The sequence below is a fragment of the Oreochromis niloticus genome, linkage group LG7 (assembly GCF_001858045.2).
Source record: "Oreochromis niloticus isolate F11D_XX linkage group LG7, O_niloticus_UMD_NMBU, whole genome shotgun sequence".
NCBI classification, from domain to species: Eukaryota; Metazoa; Chordata; class Actinopteri; order Cichliformes; family Cichlidae; genus Oreochromis; species Oreochromis niloticus.
The window spans coordinates 1,560,178-1,584,194 of NC_031972.2; the positions used below are offsets into that span (position 1 = coordinate 1,560,178).

Consider the following 24,017-nt stretch of genomic DNA (forward strand, 5'->3'; position numbering starts at 1 on the left):
ATTAAATGAATGTAATTCCATTACTGTTTGTGTTAGAGAGAAAATTCAAACGGTTTCTGAACTATGAGCATTTTTTTTTTTTTTTTTTTACAGCCTAAATTACAAAATAATCCCATTAGGTCTGTCTAAATTTTGGTCAAAGAAGAGTTAAGCTAACACAAACATCAATAACGCTCTCTGTAGCATTGTTCATGTTATAGTGCACTGTGCTAATTTGTGTAACTGATCTATTTAGCCCATTTAATTGAAAACCTTTAGATTATGACTTAGTTTATCATTTGATCTTTACTTGCCGTATACAAAGCACACTATCTGCAGAATCACCTGCTAAATATATTCATAGTATTCAGTCATTGTGTCTTTAGGGATTTGCTAGCTTTCCCAAGCAGCAGGGAAAATAGGCTGGTTGGGTCATAATGAGGAGGAACCGTAGTCCTACACAAAATCACAGATGCTGAGAGACCAACTCCGGTTAGAATAGAATAGAATAGAATAGAATAGCTTTTTATTGTCACTGTTACAAGAACAGTGAAAGGCAGTTTGGCATCTCTCCATGGGTGTGGAGTACACAATAGCGTAAGTATTTACACAATAACAGACAAATTTACATTTACACAAGATTCTGGTTATTCTCTAACATGAAGCTAGAGGCACCAGGAACCATTGTGAATTGTTGACCAGGGGCCAGAGTGGGCCACTGAGGGAAACCTGAAACTGCTGGCTAAGGGTAAACGTAAATTCCATAAAAATATAATTCACGTCAGCTGTAATGACACCCGGTTACATCTGTCTGAGTGGTGACAAAAAAATGATAGAATAGAATAGAATAGAATAGAATAATCCTTTAATTGTCCCACAAGGGGAAATTTGGTTGTAACGGCAGCAAGAAAAACACATATACAAACAAACAGCACACAGAACAGAAACATACACTTTTTTTTTTTTTTTACATATTTACATCAAGGACAATAGTTACCAAAAACAGAGTACTGTATAGTTATTAAAATTAAATAAAATTAAATACAGATGAGAGGCAAACCCAGGTTGTAGTGCGAATGGGTTGATAAAATAGTGCACGTTACAGCGCTGATGTAAACATCTGTTTGTTGGGAGCAGTTTTGATTGTACAGTCTGGCAGCTGCAGGGAGGAAGGACCTGCGGAAACGCTCCTTCATGCATCTAGGATGCAGCAGTCTGTCACTGAAGGAGCTCTGCAGTTCAGCAACATTTACATGCATGGGGTGGGAGACTCTGTGCATCAGAGATGTTATTTTGGCCAGAGTCCTTCTGTCTCCCACCACCTGCACTGGGTCCAGGGTGCATCCTGTGGGGATTATATCATTTTAATATCATGTTATTCGTTCATATCCTTTTATTTGTTTATATCCTTTGTATTAAGCTTTGAGTAATGGCATTTGATTAAAACATTTATTCAATATATTACACATATAGTTTCATTTATGTTGTTATACATATTATATATATTATACATATTACAAAATGTGCTTACAGAAGAGTTAGCCTTCTGTCTGGTAAGAGGTTATAAGCTTTAGTTGGCGAGGTGAGAGGTGAGACAGAGTGCACTGAGGTCGAGACACACAGTTTGCCTGCACACACACACACACACACACACACACACACACACACACACAGTATATAGACTCATTTCTAGGTAAGAGTTCAGACATATTTTGCTTGTAACTGCATTTGTGCCTGCATAAGTGACAATTTGTTGTAGGATGTGTTTCTGATGTTCCAGAGATAAGCGAGAAGAAGCGAGAAGACAGGAAGCACCTGGCGTCGAGACGGAGAAAATGTTCTTTTTGAATGTGTCAAAGGTTGTGGTTGTTGTAACTTATGCATGTCATGTATCTGCTTTGACGCATGAAGGGGCGTAATAATACCCTGACGTATAAAACATTCTGAGTATGCTTTCTTGTGGGGATTTTATGCTGAGGGTTGTGACGGTGTATTTCCTCCACACGTGTGTTTAATAAAATCATTGTTTTGACGCACTTGGACCTGTGGTCGTTTGTCTCTCACCTCAATCACGAACCGGTGACAGTTTTGGTGCCGTTGACCCGGATTGAGGAGGGACGTTTTTTGGCTGAGGTCCAGTGGTGTGGTCAAACGGATGGACAGGAGCCAGCAGGTCGACTGAGTGACGGGCCCTTTATAAGACAGGTAAGGCACCGCCTATTGATTAAAGTGAATATCTAAAAGGTGCTGAATTGGAAATAAAGTTAAGTTGAATGTCCACTCAGTAGAGTTTCTGGTGAAATGTCCGTGGTGATTTTGGGTCATTAGTGATAAAAGTAAAAGTTTGGGGAATATTTGACTGACAAAATTTAGTGTTGTTAATTCTGGGTTGAATTTTAAGTTAATAGGTTGTGTGTTTAAGTTTATATGTTATGTGTTTAAGTTGATGTGTTATACTTGTTGATTGTGACATCAGCCAAGAAAAAGTTTAGATTAGGGTATTTGGTTAAGGGATTTTATTCCCAGATTGATTAGCAGAATTAGATTCGGGCATCAGATAATAAACTGCATGGCACTTGGAGTCCACAGTGATGCTTTTAAATGTGTTTAAATAAATTCTAGGACGGAAGTTGGACTTCCAGGGGTGCAAAATGTTCTGAGCGTTATGACTCCATCTTGCGGCAGACGCGCTGCAATTTCCTCCAGGCAAGAGGCTTAATTCGGGTGATACCCGTGACAGGTAGGGACAGTCGTTAATAATCAGTGGTCAAGGATCACTTTTCTTGCACCGTTTGACCGACAGGGGCAGGGCCCCCGGGCGTGACCATTTCAAACGTGGCTCACATGTAAGCTTTACGTAAAGCTTCAGGCGCCAGCAGGACGCTGGGCGTTCATGAGGTGGAGCTTCCTGTCGAGCTGCGGGGAGCGCTTATAAATTAACATAGGGCCTAGAAATTTGATTGCTATCGGTGAGGGCGTTCCCGAAGCGCGTTGATTGACCAGCAAGGTTGGACCTGGGCTTAGAGACTTTTAAATTAATGAAGGGAAAAGTTAGGTGTACCGGTACTGAGGTTTTGAAAAGGTGATATGGAAATGGTTAATAATATCGGTTTTGAAGCGGTGATATGGAAATGTTGAAGAATTTATCTTGGCATCTGGTGTCCTTTGTTATGTTTGTACATGTCTGAATATATAATGAAGTGTTGAATTGCATGGTTATAAGTGGGTGTGGTGTGAAAGTGATTTGATACAGAAGCTGAGTGAATGAGGATAAAATAAAATACTGTGTGAAAAGTATTGTGAAATTTGCTGATGAAAAGCTGAAAGATGTGATGATGTGTTCCTGAACTGTGTTAAATTGTGGTGAATTTTTCTAGTGTTTTTAAGTTTGAAGTTTGTGTACTGGTGAAGCGCTGAAGTGGGTGCTTTTGATGAATCTTGTTATTGTTTATTGAAGAAAAGAGCATAATAGAGTTTTTGTTGATTTTGCTGGAGCTTGTGTGTAATATTTTGAGTATAATGAATAAACGTTGTAGTATTGTGTTTGTGATTTTATATTGTGAGTACGGGTGTTGTAATTTTTCATGAAGAGTTTTATTAAGAGAACTCCTTTAAAAACTCCTGTAAAAATAGAGTTGTTGATTGTTTGCTAAGTATATAATTCAAAAGGAATAATTGTATGATTTGTGGTTGATATTTTCATTTGGCCTAAAGAAGGCAGAAGTGTGTGTGTGGTTTATTTTTGACATTTTTCAGAGCAGAGAAAACGGGGGCGTGTGGTTTGATTTATTTCTTCTCCGTACACTGTAAACCCAAATGTTCAAAGTAATTAAATAGATTAAGTAGTGTATACTCAAAGTCTTTAAAAAGTTCTGTTAACTTAAATATGTCAAGTTCGTGTAACATGTTCTTCTTTTTGAGTAAATGAAACTAATAATTTTTGATTGAATTGAACTATTTCTATATTAAGTAAGCATCACTTAAAATTATAACTTAAGCACAGCGTAACACAGGACATATAAGAATGGTAAAGTCCTGTTATTTTTGTTGTTTCAAGTAGGTAGGATTTAATAATAAACTTAATTTATGTAGCACATGCTAAAATACAATAAAATCTCAAAGTGTTTCACCAAATAAGTAAAATCAAATTGTCTTAAATGCATTAGTGGAAGAAAAAATGTATTTATTTTAATATTCATTGTCTTATCAATGTATCCTATATATTTTTTTTTATTTTTTTCCGTAAGTGTTAAGCAGCTGCAGGAATCAATTTTTATTCCGAGTTAATCTCTGATTCACCCTCCGAAGGGGAAGGTGGCGCTAATGAGCATTATACACTGATCGTTTACCGCTATTTGGAAAAAAATACGAAACAGAAGAAGTAAAGGTATATGGGCGGGAAACAGCACCAAAGAGGCAACACGGACGACTGGAGAAAGTTGGACCTAACGGCAGCAACTAGCATCACTGGACTTACAGTAAGTTTTCAATTTTGATATTAGTTTATTGTTAAAATACGAATATTTAGTTGTATTTTGGGTGCGTGTCGAAAAGAATAGCAGAAATGTCGGGTCCGTGTTTTTTATGTGCTTTGCTGCTCTCCCTGAAGGAAACTTTGCGCTTGCAGAGCTAGCATTAAGTTGTTGTAATGAGGGTCGCAGGCTGTTTAAAAAGTTACATACTACTTGTTCTAGAGGTGGCGCCCGATCGCCTAGTCTGAAACAAAGTGTTTTAATCTCTCTAAATTTTGAAACCCCCTCTCATGACTCAGAATAGTTGGGTCCAAACAAGCCCGTTGTCCCTGCAGTTACACAGCGGAGATACCTGTCTGCAGTGAGAGTGCTTTCAAGCCATTTTCTTGTTCAAAACTACGGTGGCCCCTAGAGGCAAAGCACGTACAAACTCCAAAACACATGCAAACTCCAAAACACTTGCAAAATCCAAAGCACTTGCAAACTCCAAAACACTTGCAAAATCCAAAACACTTGCAAACTACAAAACACTTGCAAACTACAAAACACTTGCAAACTCCAAAGCATTTGCAAACTACAAAACACTTGCAAACTACAACACACTTGCAAACTCCAAAGCATTTGCAAACTACAAAACACTTGCAAACTACAAAACACTTGCAAACTCCAAAACACTTGCAAACTACAAAACACTTGCAAACTACAAAACACTTCCAAACTCCAAAGCACTTGCAAACTCCAAAACACTTGCAAACTCCAAAGCATTTGCAAACTCCAAAACACTTGCAAACTCCAAAGCACTTGCAAACTACAAAACACTTGCAAACTCCAAAACACTTGCAAACTCCAAAGCACATGCAAACCCCAAAACACAACGGAAGTGCTCCAGGACGCTAGGGGCAGTGTTGAGCTTTTGTTACCTAGTAACTACACAAACCATGAAGTACCGGTTTGGGCTGTAGGCAGCATTTTAAGGCCGATTACGTCACAGCGACACGACGAAGGCTGTCCCAATTCAAAGTCTGCTCCAACTGCGGCCCTCAAATGCGGTCCTTAATTTCCCTGAATTTTAAGGATGGGTCGGTGAAGCCTTCATGGCCCAACATACCCCAGATTTCATAGTGCGGCGGTGGTGTGGATAATTTTGCCGAAAAAACGGCGGAAGCGGAGCGGCCGAAGAGTAAACTTTCAGAAGTAAGTGCTGAATATTATGTCACTTATTTATGCGCAAATGTTTTTTATAATCAAGAACATTAAAACAATACTGTTGGCCACATGTTGGGAAAGTTATGTGACATTAGCTTGGTTTTAAAGCCATTACTTAAAAATATTAGTCGACCTTAGTCTTACAGAGAATGTGAGGATTTTATGGATAATTAAAGTCAGTCATGTATCCACAAACACAACAAGCTGAAAGTCAGTGATGCTGCTCGGTTTTCAGTCCTGAATATCACGACACAAGCAGGATTCACTGCACTGTTAATGTTAGCTATGTTATATTGCTGCCTCTGTTCGGTGGTGTCGAGCCAAACGGACTTTAAGGTGTGTTTGAACGAGCTGACGGTTCACTCGTTAAGCTGAAAGAAAGATGCTTTAATCACAGGAGTCACACATGTGTCCACTGGACCATCTGGAACTCTTCTTGTTAAGCACTCGCAATAACGCAAACACTAAATCTTCCTTCTCTGTACTGTTTTGTAGCAGTGTGTACACCTGAGACTGTCACCTGTCTGTCTGTCCTGCACTCTCTCTCTTTTTCTTTCTCTCTGATTGTGGAATAAAAGTATGAACATGTGTTTATAAGTTACACTTGTGTTTGAATCCTGCAGCTTATCACACATTTGATTTCCATGTGTGACAACTGCAAGTGTCCAGAGTGAGGACAGACTGAGGGAGCCACTGCTGCACATCATCTGTGAGGCTTTGCACCCCTGATGATCCACCAGGACAAACTCAGCATGTGTGAGGAAGAGGAGGAGGAAGAGCCAGCAGCAGCTGACAGATGGAGAGAATAGACAGACTGTTCCCTGTTTGTGAAGGACTGCTAGAAAAGTTTAACATCACTAATGTCTGTCCTGAATCAGTCTTATTAGGTAATGTTCAAATAATGTTATCATTCCAGTGTTTTCAGTGTGGGAGAAAGTACTCAGGGCCTTCAAGTTACACACTATGAAAGGCAGCAACAAGTTTAATGTTCAGAAACCTAAAGTATGTATCAGCAGCAGAATGGAGCTAAAAATAAATGTTTGTTTCAGTTCTATGAAGCTTTGAGTATTTTGGATCAGTAGCACTGCTGTGTTTGTTGCATCATATTGCTGTAATTGTTCATATGCTTTATATATTTTGAGCTAAGTTGATCTATAGTGTTACACCATATTCTATAAGGATGTTATGTGTTTGTAGACTTTCTGCCCAGTTTGACCCATTTAGCAGAAGTCAGCCTGTTTAAGGCTCTGATATCTATTCTGTGTGACTTAAAGCAGTTATGACATGGTCTGATTTTCTCACCCAATAAAGGAATATTTAATATATCAGTCTACTCTTCATTTTATGAGAAACAGTTATCACAGCTCGTACATTTTCTTTTTATAAATATATGTAAGCAATGAGCCAAATTTAGTAATGCCAACATACTGAAGGAACAACATTTGTCTCATATATGATACATCTACATATACACTGTCAAAGATATTTGTCTTTGAGTGGAGATTTAAGGTATAAGACATACAAATAACTACAACTTGAATCTGTAAGCTCAGTATTTAACACAGAGTTCATGTTAACTGCCGCAATAGCTAATAATGATCAATATAATAACTATAATATTGGCCATATTATATTTACATTACCAATGTGATATGACTTTAGTCTCATAAAGAACATTAGTTAATAAATAACAATTTGCTAATCTTAAATGACTGTTCAGTACAGAAATGAAGCCCAAAAATCATGTTTTACTGTCCTGTGGTCTCAGCCTCAGATACTTATCAAATCACACAAAGCTCTTGTACAAACAAATGAACAAAATATGTTCTCCTTCATTTCTGTCAAACAAAGTTGTATGACTCGTTTCCAGTGGTTAGTATCATGGTTGCTAGGCAACCTGGGAAGCGCGACGGTCATTGGTACTTCATGGCTTGTGTAGTTACTAGGTAACAAAAGCTCAACACTGCCCCTAGCGTCCTGGAGCACTTCCGTTATGTTTTGGGGTTTGCATGTGCTTTTGAGTTTGCAAGTGTTTTGGAGTTTGCGAGTGTTTTGGAGTTTGCAAGTGTTTTAGAGTTTGCAAGTGTTTTGGAGTTTGCAAGTGTTTTGGATTTTGCATGTGCTTTGGAGTTTGCAAGTGTTTTGTAGTTTGCAAGTGTTTTAGAGTTTGCAAGTGTTTTGTAGTTTGCAAGTGTTTTAGAGTTTGCAAGTGTTTTGTAGTTTGCAAGTGTTTTGGAGTTTGCATGTGCTTTGTAGTTTGCAAGTGTTTTGTAGTTTGCAAGTGTTTTAGAGTTTGCAAGTGTTTTGTAGTTTGCAAGTGTTTTGTAGTTTGCAAGTGTTTTGTAGTTTGCAAGTGTTTTAGAGTTTGCAAGTGTTTTGTAGTTTGCAAGTGTTTTGGATTTTGCATGTGCTTTGGAGTTTGCAAGTGTTTTGGAGTTTGCAAGTGTTTTGGAGTTTGTACGTGCTTTGCCTCTAGGGGCCACCGTACAAAACGCTATATTTTAAACTATATGTGCGAATAAGTGGTGTAGGTGTATTAGGCGTTTGAGCAACGGTCTCGATAGGTGTTTTTTATATATATCAGTCACTTTATGCCGTAGAATGATCGGGAAACTCATCCTTCTAATACACCTGCTCTGACGAGCCACGTTGTTCACAAGCCAGAGTTAGAGGGCCAATGAAAGAGCACGGCGCACGCATCGTCTCCTCTCACTTTGCCTAATTAGTGGAATCACTTGTCAATCAACTTCTGCCAACCAATTGGCACTCTTAGATCACTAAGGTCCTAAAAAACAAACCTGTCAATCAAAACAACCACAATCGTTCGGAGAGAGAAGCAGTGATGAGGAGCCTGACATTTTTTACATTAACTGTGTGTGCACATTAAATAATTTCAAATAACATGTTTGGGGGAACCTCTCATCATTAACGCTTTAGTTTGTAGAAATGGCGTTGTTGTTTATTTAACCATGCCGTTAAAGTTCAAGTGCTGCTGCTTGTCTTCAGTATTGTAATATTTGCTCGATGGCTTTAGTATCTTGACTAGAGATGCATTCACACTTTGGGGATTAAATGAAAAGATCATTAACAGGGAAAAATTATAAATGGAAGTATTTATAATTTGTCACCGTTTGGATGCTTTTTAATTGTTCATCAGTTTATGCCTTTGGATCTCTTTGTTCCAGCTTCAAGAATTAATACGGAGTCAAGGAAGAGAACTGGGGATGTGATAAAGATACCAGGTAATTCATTTTGTTTGTGAATTCTTCTACCAATCACCTCTCTCGCTCTCTCTCGAGTTGTCTTAAAAATATGTTAAACTAACTAATAAACCAACTTTACTTATGCTATTTTCCACCTATAGATTCTTATATAAAACAAATTGTTTTGAGGAAAACAGGTTGCCATTTTAAAGCAGTGTTAGCTGTAGTCCATGACCATGTCTTTGTGAGCTAATAGTAATTCACTTATTGTTATTATTTATAACTTGTTAATATAACTTAACTGTTATATTAAGTTGTAAGTATAAGGAGTTCTGTTTTGTTTCCAACATGATCTGGCAGTGTAAGTTGTGCGCAGCTTCCTTCACCTCCAGAATACAGTTATTTAGACACTACAGGCTGCAGCACAGCCACTATTCCCGAATCAGCCCTCTTCCATGCCTCTACACTGATTGCATTTGTACATTTCAGACACTTAATGCACTGAGTACTCATTTGTCAAGATATTGACAACTTAGCAGTTGTGCAGAGCAGAGTCAAAGGCCTGTGTTATTTAAATGCCCTTTATGGACATTTCAGCAACCCTTTTCTGAAACAGGCCTTTTCAGTCATCTCAGAAAGCATTTGAAAAATCATGAAACAGTGACATGTCCATATAAGGATTGTAGGTATAGCACAAATGATGGGCAATTATAGGACCAAGATGAGACGGGCTGGATGTCAGGAGGTCACTGTTAATGCTGAAAAAAGAAGTAGAAGTAATCCTGATAATGAACCTTCACATTCCAACATTAACAGACCCAAGCGAGCAGAAGTCAACTTCCTACCAAACTTTCCCCAAGGAAAGGATCCTTCAAGCCTTGACCAGTTGAGGCAAGCAATTGTTGAAGAAGTCAAGAAGGCTGAGAAGAACCTGCCCCTCATTAGAAAGTTGATGGAGACCACATTTCCCCTGCGCAGACAAACCATAGTGATGTCCTGCCCACCAGTGAAGGAGCTCTTGGACCTCTGGCCTGCTCTAAAAATGGAGTCTGAGGTAATATGGATCAGCTCTCTTTAAAATGAAAATTGTAATTCTTACTCATGTGGCAGCTTTTTGCTTTTTGCTGCTTTATAAAGGTGTGCGAGATTCTTCAAATTGAACTGTATTGTCCTTCTGCTGTAGTTGTATGCAGAGTTTCAGCGGATTACAAATCAGAACCTGCCCAATGCATTCTACGCTGAACTTGACCGCCATCTTCCTCGACTGATGACCTTATTCAGACAGAAGGCATCAAAACTGGGAAGACAGCAGATGCCCTGGCTGAAATTCTAAGAATTCACGATGAACAGGTAATAATAGATTGTTACACATTTCATAGGTTGAACCAGTGGAACATTGGACAGGTTCAGTGATTTAAATGAGCTTTTTGAATTTTGCTATTAGTCCACTTTGTGTTTGCTATTTGTCTGACTGTATTAAAGATGTGAACAGGTTATTTGTGGACATATGTTCTGATTTGACTGTTGTTGTTGTTGTTGTTGTTGTTCAGTAAACTCACCAGTATATACAATTCTGTTTTTATCTGGCAATAGAACATCCATGATATCCACACCAAGCGCACTACCGTTCTCCACGCCCTTCCTGTCTATCTGCGTGAGGATGTCTCTGGATTTTTCAGAACCTGCACTGTGAGTGTCCTTAAGTTTCTAACAGATACTACTGTGTATATAAACAGTGCATCAGAGTACAAACATGTATTTTGATGCACTGTTTGGACTTACCTTTGTTTAGTCTACCCATACGGTTTCCATGTCTGGTCTTTTCTGTCTCCTCACTACGAATGAACTGAATTGGTGTTTTGTTGAAAGTGATAAGATGTTTAGAAAAACATTTTCCTGTGTTTTTCCTTTAGCTTAGTTTCAGTCTATCTCACACCACTTGATTCTCTGGTGAATTAGCTGATTTATGTGTGCAGAACATGGCGCTTCTGTTTTTCACCTCTTACAGTGAGACCCAGGTCTCCCTTGTAAAAGAGGTATTGGATCTCAACGGGAGTTGGTAAAATGAGAAATTATATGTCGTCTGTTGTATTTCTTGGGTTAGATTGTGATTAGTATCTCTTTTTCATTCATTCAGGACGAATCTGATGAGTTGGAGCTTGATGGTGTTGAAGTGGCCCTCTTCACTGTCATCAGTGACCATGACACGACAAGTCCAGTTCACTACCAACCTGTGAAAACCTCTGTCGTCATTGAAAGTGATGCCGTGGTCAGTCTCCCCAGATTTGGTGAAGCCTTCCTGGTAATGTTTGGACTGATCTATGCACTTCACCTCAGCTACCCCAAAACCCTGACCAACACTTTAGAATTTACTCAAAAGATTTTACTTGGTCTAGAAAGTGGTAAACTGTCACCCAGGTTACAGACCCTCAAGAATGACTTGGTTATGTAGGAACTCATCTGAAAGAAGGATGCAGGGTAAAGCATTATAAAAGGCTAGTTCAAAGTTCTCTCCTTTTATCTAAATGCCTCAAAATGTTATTGCATTACTCGACAGGTGTTCAGCCAATAGGTCCAAACTATACAACGTGCCTTTGTCCTCATTAACATAATGCAAAGCAACACTAATGTTTTGTATGTTTTAATGTTTTTTGTAATACTATTTCTAAAACATTGTGGGCTGCGCAAGATGACCTAAATTTCACTGTTTGATACTGGTTAATGTAAAACAAATAGCATTGTAATTCACTCAAATTGCTGCCCTGTTGCCTTATTCAGATATTAGCCAGAGAGCCAAAGGCACATTTTGATATTATTTATTATTATTTGGCATTATTTTTTATTACTCAGTTTTCCTGACTAAACAATTTTTACTTATTTTATATATTTATATTTATATATATATATAATATATTTATATTTACTTACCTACTTATTTTAATTTATAAATGTTTTTGTTAATTATTTTTAATTTATTTAATTTTTTTTTTTTAAATGTATTTAATTTCAACATAATGTGCTAAAAGGGAGCAGACAAGATACTGTTCAATGGCAGATGTTTATGACTTTTGCATATTAAGTTACCGATACTCAGTGTAATTGAGGCAATCAATTGCCTCAAAAATTTTAAGTTTTGAGTCACATGTTTTTAAGTATCAAGTAGTCAACATATTTGACCAATGTGTACTTAAAATAATGACAACACAAACTAATAAACATTTGAGTTTTGTTAACATAAAAATGTTGTGGTTGTGTACTTATTTTTTATAAGTTCTGTGAACTTATTCCTTTGAATTTGTAAACTTGAAACTGTAAGTCATATTAACTGCACATATTTGAGTTGACCATTCTCAAAAGATACAAGTACCATGTAATCCAAACTTTTATGTTCTGGAAAAATTTGACTTTTAAGTTGATCAACTCAAAAAAATTGAGGCAATCGATTGCCTCAATTTTTTTGAGTTCTGGTAACTTATTCGGGTTTACAGTGTACTAAGAATAAAAAGCGCGTGTACAGGGGCTTTATTTTTATTTTTAAGCTTTGCAATTGGTTGATGCAGTAACTGTGAGAGTAAATTTGTTATGAGAAAAGTGAAAGCAGAAAAGAAGCTGATGAAGGAAAAACATGGTAAGTACTGTAAATTCATGATTGTGTGCCAGGGGGTGTCTCAGTGGATGAAAGAGGAAGTGGATGAGACCGGACCACCGCCGGCAAAGGAGGGACAGAAGGGAGCCACGGCTGAATTGACATCAACGTCTGGATATCCCAGCCTGACAAAACTGCCTGCTGCCCCCCCCCCCGTACGCTTTTCCAATTTTGACTTTGGAGAGTGGTACTGTGTGGGGGCCAGGGGGGATAACAGGAACAGTGAAGGGAGGAATTGTGGATTTTCAGGAAAACAGCAGACAACTGACTCCTACCCGGCAGGCAGAGGGAGCCAACACAGGAGTGACGCAGCCTCAATCAGTGGCAGCTACACCGGAGGTGACCCAGTCTCAGCCAGTAGCTGGGACATCACGAGGTAGCATAACTACACAGAGTGTGACTTTGTTTCCTCCTTCGCACTTCAGCCCAGAAGGAGCTCTGGAAGAAGCTCAGCCTGAGGCTCATAAGAGTGCAGACCGGGCGATAACAGAACAGGTCAGCCAGGAAGTGGCAGCCCAGGACTCATGGACCTCAGAAGAGGATACGCCTGGACCGCAGTTCCAGAGCTCGCCACATAAGGAGGGGCAAAAGGCCTGTCAGAGGCCAAATGCCGGCGATGTTAAGGAAAATCAGTGACAGGGGGAGGTTGTCGGAAAAATGTCTACTAACCGGGAAGCCATGATGAAGCTAGAAGAGAAGTTGAAAGAAATGGAGGAGGGGATAGTAGAAAAGAGGATCGAAGCATTGGAGGACATTACGAGGTCGATCAGAAAATCACGGAAACCACGGAAAGCGTCGACTTTGGGGATTGAAGGGTTCGCCCCAAAGTTTCACGCTGACTTGGGTCTGAGGACGCTTTGCTCTGGAAGGACTCTGGGGGAACAAAGAGAGGAAAGACAGTCGATCTTTGAGAAGAACCGGAGGCAGAGCATTGCATTGCAGACTGAGGAGGGGGAGTTTGACACAGAAGATGGGTTGCCACTCTCTATGCCTTTGATGAAGGGGCTAAAGGGAGAACCAGTGTATCAGCCCTATAACATCAGAGACCTGGAGGCGCTGGTGAAGCAACTACCACAGATCACAGAGGGAGGAGCCGCTTGGCTGAGGAGGCTCCGCAGTCTAACAGAAGGAGAAGAGTTGGCCTTGGGTGATTTTAGAGCAGTAGGTGGGCAAGTCATGAGAGGAGGTGGTCTAGCCGATGTGGAACAAATGGCAGGAACTACGTGTGCAGCAAATGAAGTCCCCTATGAAAGGGTGCGAAATGCTCTCGCTGATGCAGTGCGTGATAAGTATCTGACCCCCAACACTGGCACCACACCTAAAATAGTGTGGAGCCCAGAACACACTCCAAGAGAGTTTATAGAGCAGGCAAAAGAACAGTGGATTGTGCAGACTGGAGAACATCCAGGACAGGGGGGTGAGCATAGGGCGTGGTTTCGCTCAACGGTGTTGGCAGGTCTACCAGAGCGAGTGAGAGCTGACCTAGAAAAGAATCCAGACTTTGCGGTTGCAAATTCTACAAAATGGGAGAGACATTTGATCCACAGACTTCAGCTGGAGCAGGATGAGGTGACCAACAAGAAAAAGGAGTTAGAGGAGGCGCAAGGGCAGCTGCTGAGATTGCAACTGGCTGAGGCCAAGATCAAAGTAAATGAAAAGAAAAAAGAAAGTAAGGAGGGAGCTAAGAAAATGTTGGTGGCAAAGCCTCAGGGCGATCCTGGGCCCGACTGGCCAGATTTGGACCCAAGTCTGTATCCTGATGACCGATGGCCCGTCAATGGACCAAGGCAAGGACAACCCACGGGGAATTGAGGTGGCTGGCAGGTTGCACAGAGGGCGTGGTGGATACAGGAGGGGAGGACCAAGAGGTCGTGGTCTGGGGGGACCTATGCTGGACCCCTACACGTGCCTAAGGCGTGGAGGACAAGGACACTGGGCTCGCAACTGTCCCACACCGAGGCAACAAGAAACATATTATCCACCCCAGGCTCGTGGAGCTCCTCCAGGCAGAGCAGTCCAAGCAATGGGACATCAAGCTCCAAACCCAGGCATGGCGCCGGTGGCTCAGTATCCCCTGGCCGACTGGGGCTGGGAGGAGGAGCAGTACTGACGGGACCCAGAGAGATCCGGCAGCATGGGAATGGCAGATCCTATGTTGTCGATGACCATGGAAGGGACTGAAATGACCTTCCTGGTGGACACTGGAGCGACTTACTCAACGCCGAGACAAAGACCAAGCAGTGCAACACTTTCCAATCACACGGTGAGTGTGGTGGGTTTCTCTGGGGTTGCAATGACTCTGCCAGTAACCGATCCAGCCCTGACAGAGCTGGGAAAGCAGACTTTGAAGCACAGATATGTGGTGTCTCCTCACGTGCCTGTGAATCTGATGGGCAGGGATCTGCTCATTAAACTGGGAGCCACTATCATGTGTTCACCTGATGGATTAACAGTTACACTTCCGGGAGGAAAACAGTTCCCATGCCTGGGGACACATTCTAAGAACCAGTATTTGCTACAAGACTGTGAACAATTGACAGCTGACATATACTGGGGCCGGTTGGTGGAAGAAGGCATTCTAACAGTGTGTTCACACCGAACGCGATAGAGGCGGCCAGAGCGTCAGGTTTACATGTAAAGTCAATGGAAAGAGCGCGATGACACGTGATTGCGCGTCCGGCGAAAATTCGGAAGCAGATTTGCGTCACGAAAACGCCAAAGCGCGTGAAACGCGCGTCAGTGTACCGCGCCTGGCGCGTTTGACTCGCGGAAAAAACCACGCGCGTGAGTTTTTGTGTTGCATTTTGTGCATACGCGTGTTTCGCCTCTACCACTCGAGTTGGAAAAATTTGAACTCCAGCGTCAAATCGCGCCGCGTCAACCAATCAGGAGCCTGGTGACGTGGCTGTAACCAGGTCAAAGGGGCAGATCAAACCAAAGCCCTTCATTCTTCAATGGAGGGAAGGCTAATCAACGCCATAGCAAACAACCCGGAGCTGTACGACACCAGCTGCTTTCTGTACCGAGACAGGAATATAAAGGACCGAGCTTGGAGGAAGATATGTGAAGAGATCGGGCAACCTGGTAAGTTCATTCATTTCTCTTTTTACATTTTTCACTGACCCAAGGAAGCCGCACAAAAGCTAGCAAGCCACCGCTATTTTCCCACTGATGTACAAATACCGTTCTGCTTTTATGCATGTTGTCATATAGGAATATATTTTGTTTATTAATAAATAGCACACAGTGGTCCCGCTCATCCGTCACTGCCTCGCTTTTTCGCTGATTTTTTTTTTTTTTTTTGCACAGTACAGCATTGCATTCTGCAGCCTGACTGACAAATCTCCTCCGTGCTGTGTCTCCTGTGCTTGTCAAATTTATCATGTTTTGTTTTTATAACCATCACATCCAATAGATAAAACAGCACAAAATCACTCATAACTATGACCCTCATTCGGAAATAGACACCTGCACCGCGAGGGAAAAAGGCGCACGAAAGTGGCAGGCAGATGAAGACAAAACACGGCATAATACTTTTACGTTTTGCAATCTACAAAGGTTTGCACTTTGAGAATCAACTTGTGAGAACTGTGACTAATGTTCATGCGTGTGGGGAAAAAAGTGTATAAAGTGCGTGGCGAGGGGCTAGTTGTTCTGACAACCCCTGCTGCAATAAATGAGGGACCACTGTATATACTTTCGCTATGATTATTGTATTCAACCTGTTAACATTTAATATTGTCTTGATAGAACCAGCTGATTCTGCAGCAGAGCATCCCCTGTTGCTTCTCCTGGCTCCCCAGTCCCTGAGCTCCTGCTCCTGCACCCACAGGTAAGCAATTGTAGCATCAGATGTACAGCAGCACTGATAGCTTTTTACTCGGTGGGATTCCCTTGTGATCACCTTTACTAAATATCTACAACTAATCTGTAGTGATGGGTCCTGCAATACTGACGCACCGACGCATGTATCAAGCTCACCTAGCGAGGCCTGCATCGGTGCGTGCGTCGCTTTAAGAAAAAGTCACGTGATCGATACAGCTGCTGTATCGCTCATTGCCAACGCGCCAAACTGTGTTTAAAAAGTACCGCATCCGAATCTGTCAACGGAATGAGTCGCCACCAAAAAAAACACGAAATTACTCTCGCAAAGATTAAAAAAAAAAAATACACATCTCTCCATAACAAAATGGAGCCCGAAAGAAAAAGAAATGTTTCTGCTGTGTGGGATCATTTTGATCTTTTAACTGCAAATAAGGTAATAGTTTGTCTGTCTTTGTTTCAGTGTAATCTATCAGAATAGGAAAAACAGCAATGTGAGTTGAAGTGTAAAGTATTTATTTCATTTTATGCAGGTTAAATGTCGCATCTGTTCTGCGGAGCTTTCTTACACAAACAAAAGCACCTCCTCAGTGTTTAGGCATTACAGAGCCAAACATGAAAATGAGGAGACAAAGACACCGAGAATGAACACAGGTCGGCCTATATTGACACTGAACAGCTTTATCATCTTTTTTTTTTTTTTTTATTAATATGTGTTTTATTATTTTGAAATCAAGCATCTAGGAAGACTGTTTTGGACCAGGCAGTCCTGAATTTTATTATAAGGGACTGCCAACCCCTTAGTATTGTGGAGAGTGTCGGAGAGAAACATTCCAAGATCAGAGGATCCTTTAACGTACTGGGGGAATAGGAAGACATCTTATCTGAACCTTTTCCACCTGGCTTTACAGTTTTTGTGTACCCCAGCTTCATCTGTGCCTGTGAGTTTTCCAAAGCTGGGGAAATGGTGTCAAAAAAATGCAACAGACTGAATGTAAAAACATTGGATAAACTTATTTTTCTGAATAGAATTTTATAATAAACTCTGAGTCAAATGAGTAATATTACATTCACAATACTTTCATTTTAATTTTCACTTAGTGTCATTCACAATATATTTTATAGATGTCTACAATATTTGAAATGTAAAAGATATAAAATGATTCCATGGAAAGTACAATACCTTACAGTGTACAAGTATGACTAGGTCATTGAATCAGTGTCTGTTGTGAGTCTCAAGTAAGTTTCCTGCAATGATATTTAAGGTCCAGCAGGTGTCAGTATGGAGCAAAACAGCAACACTGTGTCGACACAGTATCAATACAGTTTGGGGAATGTGCTGAAACGCTTCACGAGGCCTCATCTACCCATCACTACTAATCTGATTATATCCTGTTTTGTTTGTTTGTTTGTTTTTCAATGTTGAAATTAAAATCTAGTAGCAACCTTCTCATTTCTTTGTGTTTTGTGCTGTTTTACAGGCCCAGAGAGGAGGACAGCTCCGAGGCAGATGAGGGACTGGTCCCAGGACGGTCCATCGGCGGTGGAGCTGGCCATTCTGGTGTCCCTGAAGAGGCCACGCCAGTCTCCAATGGAGCATTTCCTCCTCAGCCTTGTTCCTGCTCTGGAGAGCAGCTGGGTCCTTTTTATTCCTGTCTCTCTGTAAATACTTATATTTTATATATTTATGTTTAATGTTTTTCTGTTTGAGAATTTTAATATTATTTCAAATAAATTTTTATAATGACTAATGTCTCAGTTCTACTACACAGCAAATGTTGGCACACGACTTGACACATGTAGAATTTATTTCATATTATACTAATGACAGAATATACTAATACAGTGGGATGCAAAAGTTTGGGCAACCTTGTTAATAGCCATTATTTTCCTGTATAAATCGTTGGTTGTTACAATAAAAAATGTCAGTTAAATATATCATACAGGAGACACACAGTGATATTTGAGAAGTGAAAAGAAGTTTACTGGATTTACAAAAAGTGTGCAATAATTGTTTAAACAAAATCAAGCAGGTGCATAAATTTGGGCACCACAAAAAAAGAAATGGAATAAATATTTCGTGTATATCAATGTGTGTGTCTCCTATGTGATATATGGGGTGCCTTTGTCTGGACGTGTTTCCCATCCAGAGCTCCGCAGCAGAGAGGGAAGTTCCAGCGCTCCTGGAATCCCTCTGTGATGGACCGCCAGTCTCCAGGTGAAGGCACAGCCATGAAGTCGTCCACTAGACAGTCCCAGATCGCCGTCGCTACCTGGGGGGTGATCTGGCACACTGTGGACACACCGACTCTGAAACTGAACGCGATGGTCCTGAAGGAGTCCCCGGTGGCAAGGAACCTGGACAAAATTGTTCAAAATTAGTATTATGTGTACTGCAGTTACAAAGTACATTATTCAAATTCCAAAACACTTTTGTGATGTCAGATTTAAATTACAAAACATAAATCTTACATAAAACATTTTGTAATTATAAGGATAATTACATAACATATATTAGATATAATATAAAACAGTCAGTTGTGTTTTGTTTTAACTTTACCATATCATAATTTGATTGGTAACAACTTTTACCACTACAGTGAGCCAATCACTCATAATTCCTAGACATGTCAATCAGGTAGGAATGAAGTAAGACATTAATAGAAATAAAGAGTTGTATGTTGACATGTAGCCCTTTCCTTGCTTAAATCATTGTTAATATTTTTGAAAAATTAACCTGTGATAAGACATAGCTTATCAAGATAGAATATGCTAGATAGAACCATATAACTAAAGATGAACCAAACTGTTCACAATTTTATCTAGCTCTCAGTTTTAAGAAAGGCTGCTGACCCCTGTTATAGAGTCTGACAGCTGCAAGGATTATATACAAATATTCAACTATACCAGAATTAAACCAGGTCTAAATAAAAAAAAAAAAAAAGGAGTGAGTATCACTACAAAGATTACCAACAGTGGTCCTCATACCACAGTTTGATATCAGCAAACACTGAGAGCATACATTGATATGACACCACAGCCATGCTATCATTGCAAACACTGATAACAGCATAAATCGAATTAAATCGGGACTTGATGAGAACTGTCGAGTATCACTAGAAATATTATAAACAGTCGTCTCCATACCACAGTTTGCTATCAGTAAACACCGACGGCATTCACTGTTAGCATACCACAGCCATGTTAGCAGTGTATAAACGATAGTTTAGCACAGTGGTTCCCAAACTTTTTTTTGCCAGGCCCCCCCTTTTTCACAAGAAAAATGTTCGCGCCCCCCCCGCACAAACTCCATTGCGGTTTATTTCACACCTCAAACATTTAGTAAACAATTAAGCAAATACAAGTAAACGGCAATAAATTACAGGTAGTAATAAAATAAACTACTAACTCTTTTACGCTAAGTCCACACCTACACTGGTATTTTTTGAAAACACAGCTGTTTCTATGCGTTTGGGCTTTTCGTCAACACGTAAACGGCGTTGCGATTCACCGAAAACGGAGATTATTTAAAACTCCTTTTTTGCGTTTATGTGTGGACGAGGATTACAGAGTTCGTCACGCAACGTCAAAGGTATGTGCCTCTTTTCACGTCACGCTGTGCGCCACGTTATTGTTTACATGAGATGAATTGCAGAATGGCAGATAGAGACAAAATACTGTTACTGTTAATCTGACTATCTGCAGGTTTTACACGTTTACATACACACACGCAGTTACTGTCCCTGCATTTAGAAAGGCAGAGGCGTCACGGTGTAATTATTTTACGTGTAGTTGTTTTTTTTCCTGTGTAATAATGTTCAACATTGCTGTCAATACATTTTTCAAAAAATGCCTCTCTGTGCAAAATGGGTTCAAAAACATAAACAGCTGTGGGATACTGTTTGTCCGTGATTTGAACCGGGGGAACAAATTACGGCAGGATCAGCCTGATATTATTTGTATCCCACTGTAACTTTACCGCATAAAGAGCTAACATGTCCAAAATGTCAGGAGTAGTTAGTCATTACAAGAAGTGTTTGTGAACTAAAAATCAAGAATGTGGGATACTGTTTGTCCGTGATTTGGAGAGCCAAGCGCTGCTCCCGACGCAGGGAAACTAATTTTGCAGGGGAAAATTGGCACTTGTGCAGGTGAAGCCAAAGGGAAGATATGCTTCACCATATTTTCTAGTCTTTGGCTTGGAAGGAAGTTGGTTTGGAAACATATTTGGCGATGCTTCATCTCCTGCTTTGCGTTTATGTGGGAGCCCCGTCAAAAATCTGTCCATTATGCTACCAGTGTCCAAGCTTTCTTTTCTTTCTTTTTTTTTCCTTTTCATACCGCGCCCCCCCCCCCTCCCCCCCGCAATGGCTCTGCGCCCCCCCCCCCCCGCAATGGCTCTGCGCCCCCCTAGGGGGCGGGCCCCACACTTTGGGAACCACTGGTTTAGCATATATTAGCACAGGTATCAATAAAGGACTACCATATTAAACACTTTTACTAACCTCAGGCAGATGGACAGGCGCTCTGCAGGTGGGATTGAGCGCCTGTAGTTGGTGTCTAGGCGGGCGATTCTGGGACCGACGAGGGACAGCAGGTCCTCAAACTGGGCGAGTGAAAGACGGTGATATCGCTGAAATCGGCCGTCATCCAGGCGCAGCTCCTTGAGCAAGTGGTGAAACTCACCAAACTGCTCACGCCTCTGGAGGACCTGATGGACCCAGGTACGGCGAGGACGTCCTTAACGCCGCTGCTCTGCTCTCCACAGTAAATAGAGGAGGGAGACTCTCTCTTCAAACGCTAGCTCGACAGCTGCCATCTAGCAAAGATACTGTCTGGCACAACTTCCTCCCACATCCCTCCCACATTTCCGGTTCACGCGCGTCAAAATATGCAATTTTGACGCGCGATGGATTTTTCTTGGACACGCGTTGAGGTGCGAATGTGCACGCGTCAAATTAGGGGCGTTTGGGGCGTTTTCGCTCGAGCCTATCGCGTTCGGTGTGAACACACCGTAAGGCATTGTATGTATATGTGTGAACTTTTATATGTAAGTAGGAATGTGTGTGTGTGTGTGTGTGTGTGTGAGACCTCCTGCTGACCAAAGGGTCATAAAAGCAGGAAGCTTACAACACAAGAAACAGATCTTTCAGATAGAATGTATCTACAATAAAACCTCCCCCAACACAAAGTGGTTAGAGGTGCTCAGGATCAAAGGAATGGCTTTGATAATACTGCTTGAACTAAGACTGTACAAATTTAAGAAACACAATGGCAACATTCAACAATTAGACCTAACAATCAGACTTACAGCTGTGACGGATTCAGCCTCAGCTGATTGGCTCTCCTCAGCAGCGCGCCTCTCTCCTTCGTTCTGCTCCAGAAATCAAAAAAAGACATTTTTCTGTCTTCAGCGTCCCACCTCTCTCTGATACAGCTCTGTCTGTCTCTCTGTCTGAATCTGTCTGTTTTCAGTGATCAGCTCTCTGCTCCAGCTGTTTGTTAATGGCTCCTCCCACATTAGTTACAAGACACACACAAAGAAACAGATGTAGGAACTATATTCTCCCAAAGAGACTCCCACATCCTGATTTCCTGGAAACAGTCTCTCTATCACACATACACACACACACACACACACACACACACACACACACACACACACAAGAATGAAGCTGTTGGTTGTTTGATAAGAACTCTGTTCATCTTTGGATAAAAACATCTGAGCCATTCTTTCTACTGATTTCACCCTCCCCTGAAAACCCATCTGACTGACTAAACTCGGCACACTTTCAGTTAGATTTCTGTCTTTTTTTAACTCATTCTTGGCTTCACATTCCTCATCACCTACTTATTGCCAGAGGTGTGGACTCGAGTCACATGACTTGGACTCGAGTCAGACTCGAGTCATTAATTTTATGACTTTAGACTTGACTTGAAAAAAGGTTGTAAGACTTGTGACTTGACTTGGACTTTTACACCAGTGACTTGGGACTTGAATTGGACTTGAACCTGTTTACTTGAAAAGACTTGATATTTTACCCAAATCTAAAATTTAACATACATATTATATAAAAAGTGCGGACCATTAATTCACTTTATTCATTCATTCATTCTTACCACACTCCGTATGTATGTGAGCGTGGGCTGTAGCACAGCCAATCAAATTAACCAGATTTGAAAAAAACAAGAACAAAAACGCTGGAGCCAAAAATGCTTCCAAGAGTAATTTCTTTCGGGTACATAAACTACGAAGTAGTCAACAAAAAACGAAATGCAATATGCAAAACATGCAAGAAGAGAATCACAGACGGAGATGGAACAACTTCCAACTTTGTCCGACATTTGAAGTTGCATAAAGAACGGTAGGTGGTGCTTTTTTTTTCTTTTTTTTTTGCTCCGATGAAGTAGCTGACTTAGCTAACTTCATGTTATTAGCAAATGTTCTTCGGGCTACGTTGATGATACTGTTTGGCTTTAACAGGTATGATATGTTTGTCATGCTATTTTAAATCAGGTCCTGCAAGCGCATCCAAGAATAACATGCAACTTGTTAGCTCAGAATTGTCGGTGAATGGTGAGCAGGGTCCGTTTCAGAAAGTGGGTTCTGTAGCTGTACTCAGTCTCTCTCCGTCTCCTCCCCATCATTAACCCCGTAGATTTAACCCAGTTTAGACTGACAAATATTTATTTTACCATCACATCACAATTCAAAATCACTGTGTTTAATTTGCAATTAGTGTATGGTCGTGTTTAACTTTTGCATGTCTGAGCCTGGGAAATTTTTTTTGGGTTAGAAAATCTGGCCCACCTTAGTGTGTAATTGAGTAGTCCTGCTATACATGGCCTTTTTCTTCTGTCATTTATGTCAATACATCAAATAAAATATTTTGATCTTGTTATTAGCTGTTGTTTATTTGCAAAGGTTATTCTCAACAGGGATGCTAGACAAAAACGGCGTTTTCTACAGACAGCCTAGCATACGCTCTCCACTTGCGAGTGAAAAAAGAAAAAGAAAAAACACCCCTTCCCTATTGGTGTTAGAGTTTACCATGTCAGCCAATCAAAAAAATGATAAGGCAACATGTGACATTTGGTTGTTTAGGGAGAAGGGGAAGTTTTTAGGAGTGACACCCGCGACGGAAAGCGGGCGAGCGAAAGAAAGAGAGAGAGAGAGTTTTCATATGTGAGACATTAGTGACGTTTAGCGTGTTTGGAGGCTATAGTTAGTTTGTTGTGTAGTTATTGTTTTGTATTGTGTGTCGGTTAGACTGCTGAATTTCATATTTGATCTAAAAAAGCTGTCAAAGGCAGATTCCAGTGTAAACGCTGTCTCCACATAGAAAACTGGACTGTTGCACGTCCAGTTGTCAGACCTGCAGGGTTTAGGCCTGTGGGGTTCTCTGTCTTATACTGAACACAAACTACATTTTTTGGACTGGCACAAATAATTTGTGTGCCTTCTTATTTGATGCAGCACACCTGATTGTTCTGTAAATAGATTTAAATGGTTATATAAAAAACGCCTGAGGCCTTGGCTGCATTTTTAGGTAAATAGTACCATATAACTTTGTTGTTTGCAAAACTTGTGCATAATTTTTAGAAATGTACAATTTCTATTTGCATTTCAAGTTATGAAAATGATTCGTTAAACATGTAAAAAAATATAACTTTTTTCTACTCGGATTC

General features: G+C 40.6%; 2 long non-coding RNA genes across 3 annotated transcripts in view; one reads left to right on the top strand and one right to left on the bottom strand.

Annotated features, from left to right (window-relative positions):
- LOC109202791 (uncharacterized) overlaps positions 1-21,891 on the bottom strand; it is a 39,005-nt gene extending 17,114 nt beyond the window's left edge. Inside the window, exon 1 of one of the 2 annotated variants that reach the window (XR_002062721.2) lies at positions 21,640-21,891. This is a non-coding gene — a long non-coding RNA (uncharacterized LOC109202791). The remainder of the gene's footprint in view (positions 1-21,639) is intronic. The other variant, XR_003220757.1, reaches the window with a different exon arrangement.
- LOC109202792 (uncharacterized) lies at positions 1,338-11,704 on the top strand. The gene is made up of 6 exons (XR_002062723.2): positions 1,338-4,457; positions 8,843-8,899; positions 9,677-9,914; positions 10,044-10,210; positions 10,454-10,549; positions 10,998-11,704. It is a non-coding gene; the product is annotated as an uncharacterized LOC109202792 (long non-coding RNA).
- Positions 21,892-24,017: the final 2,126 nt, after the last annotated feature.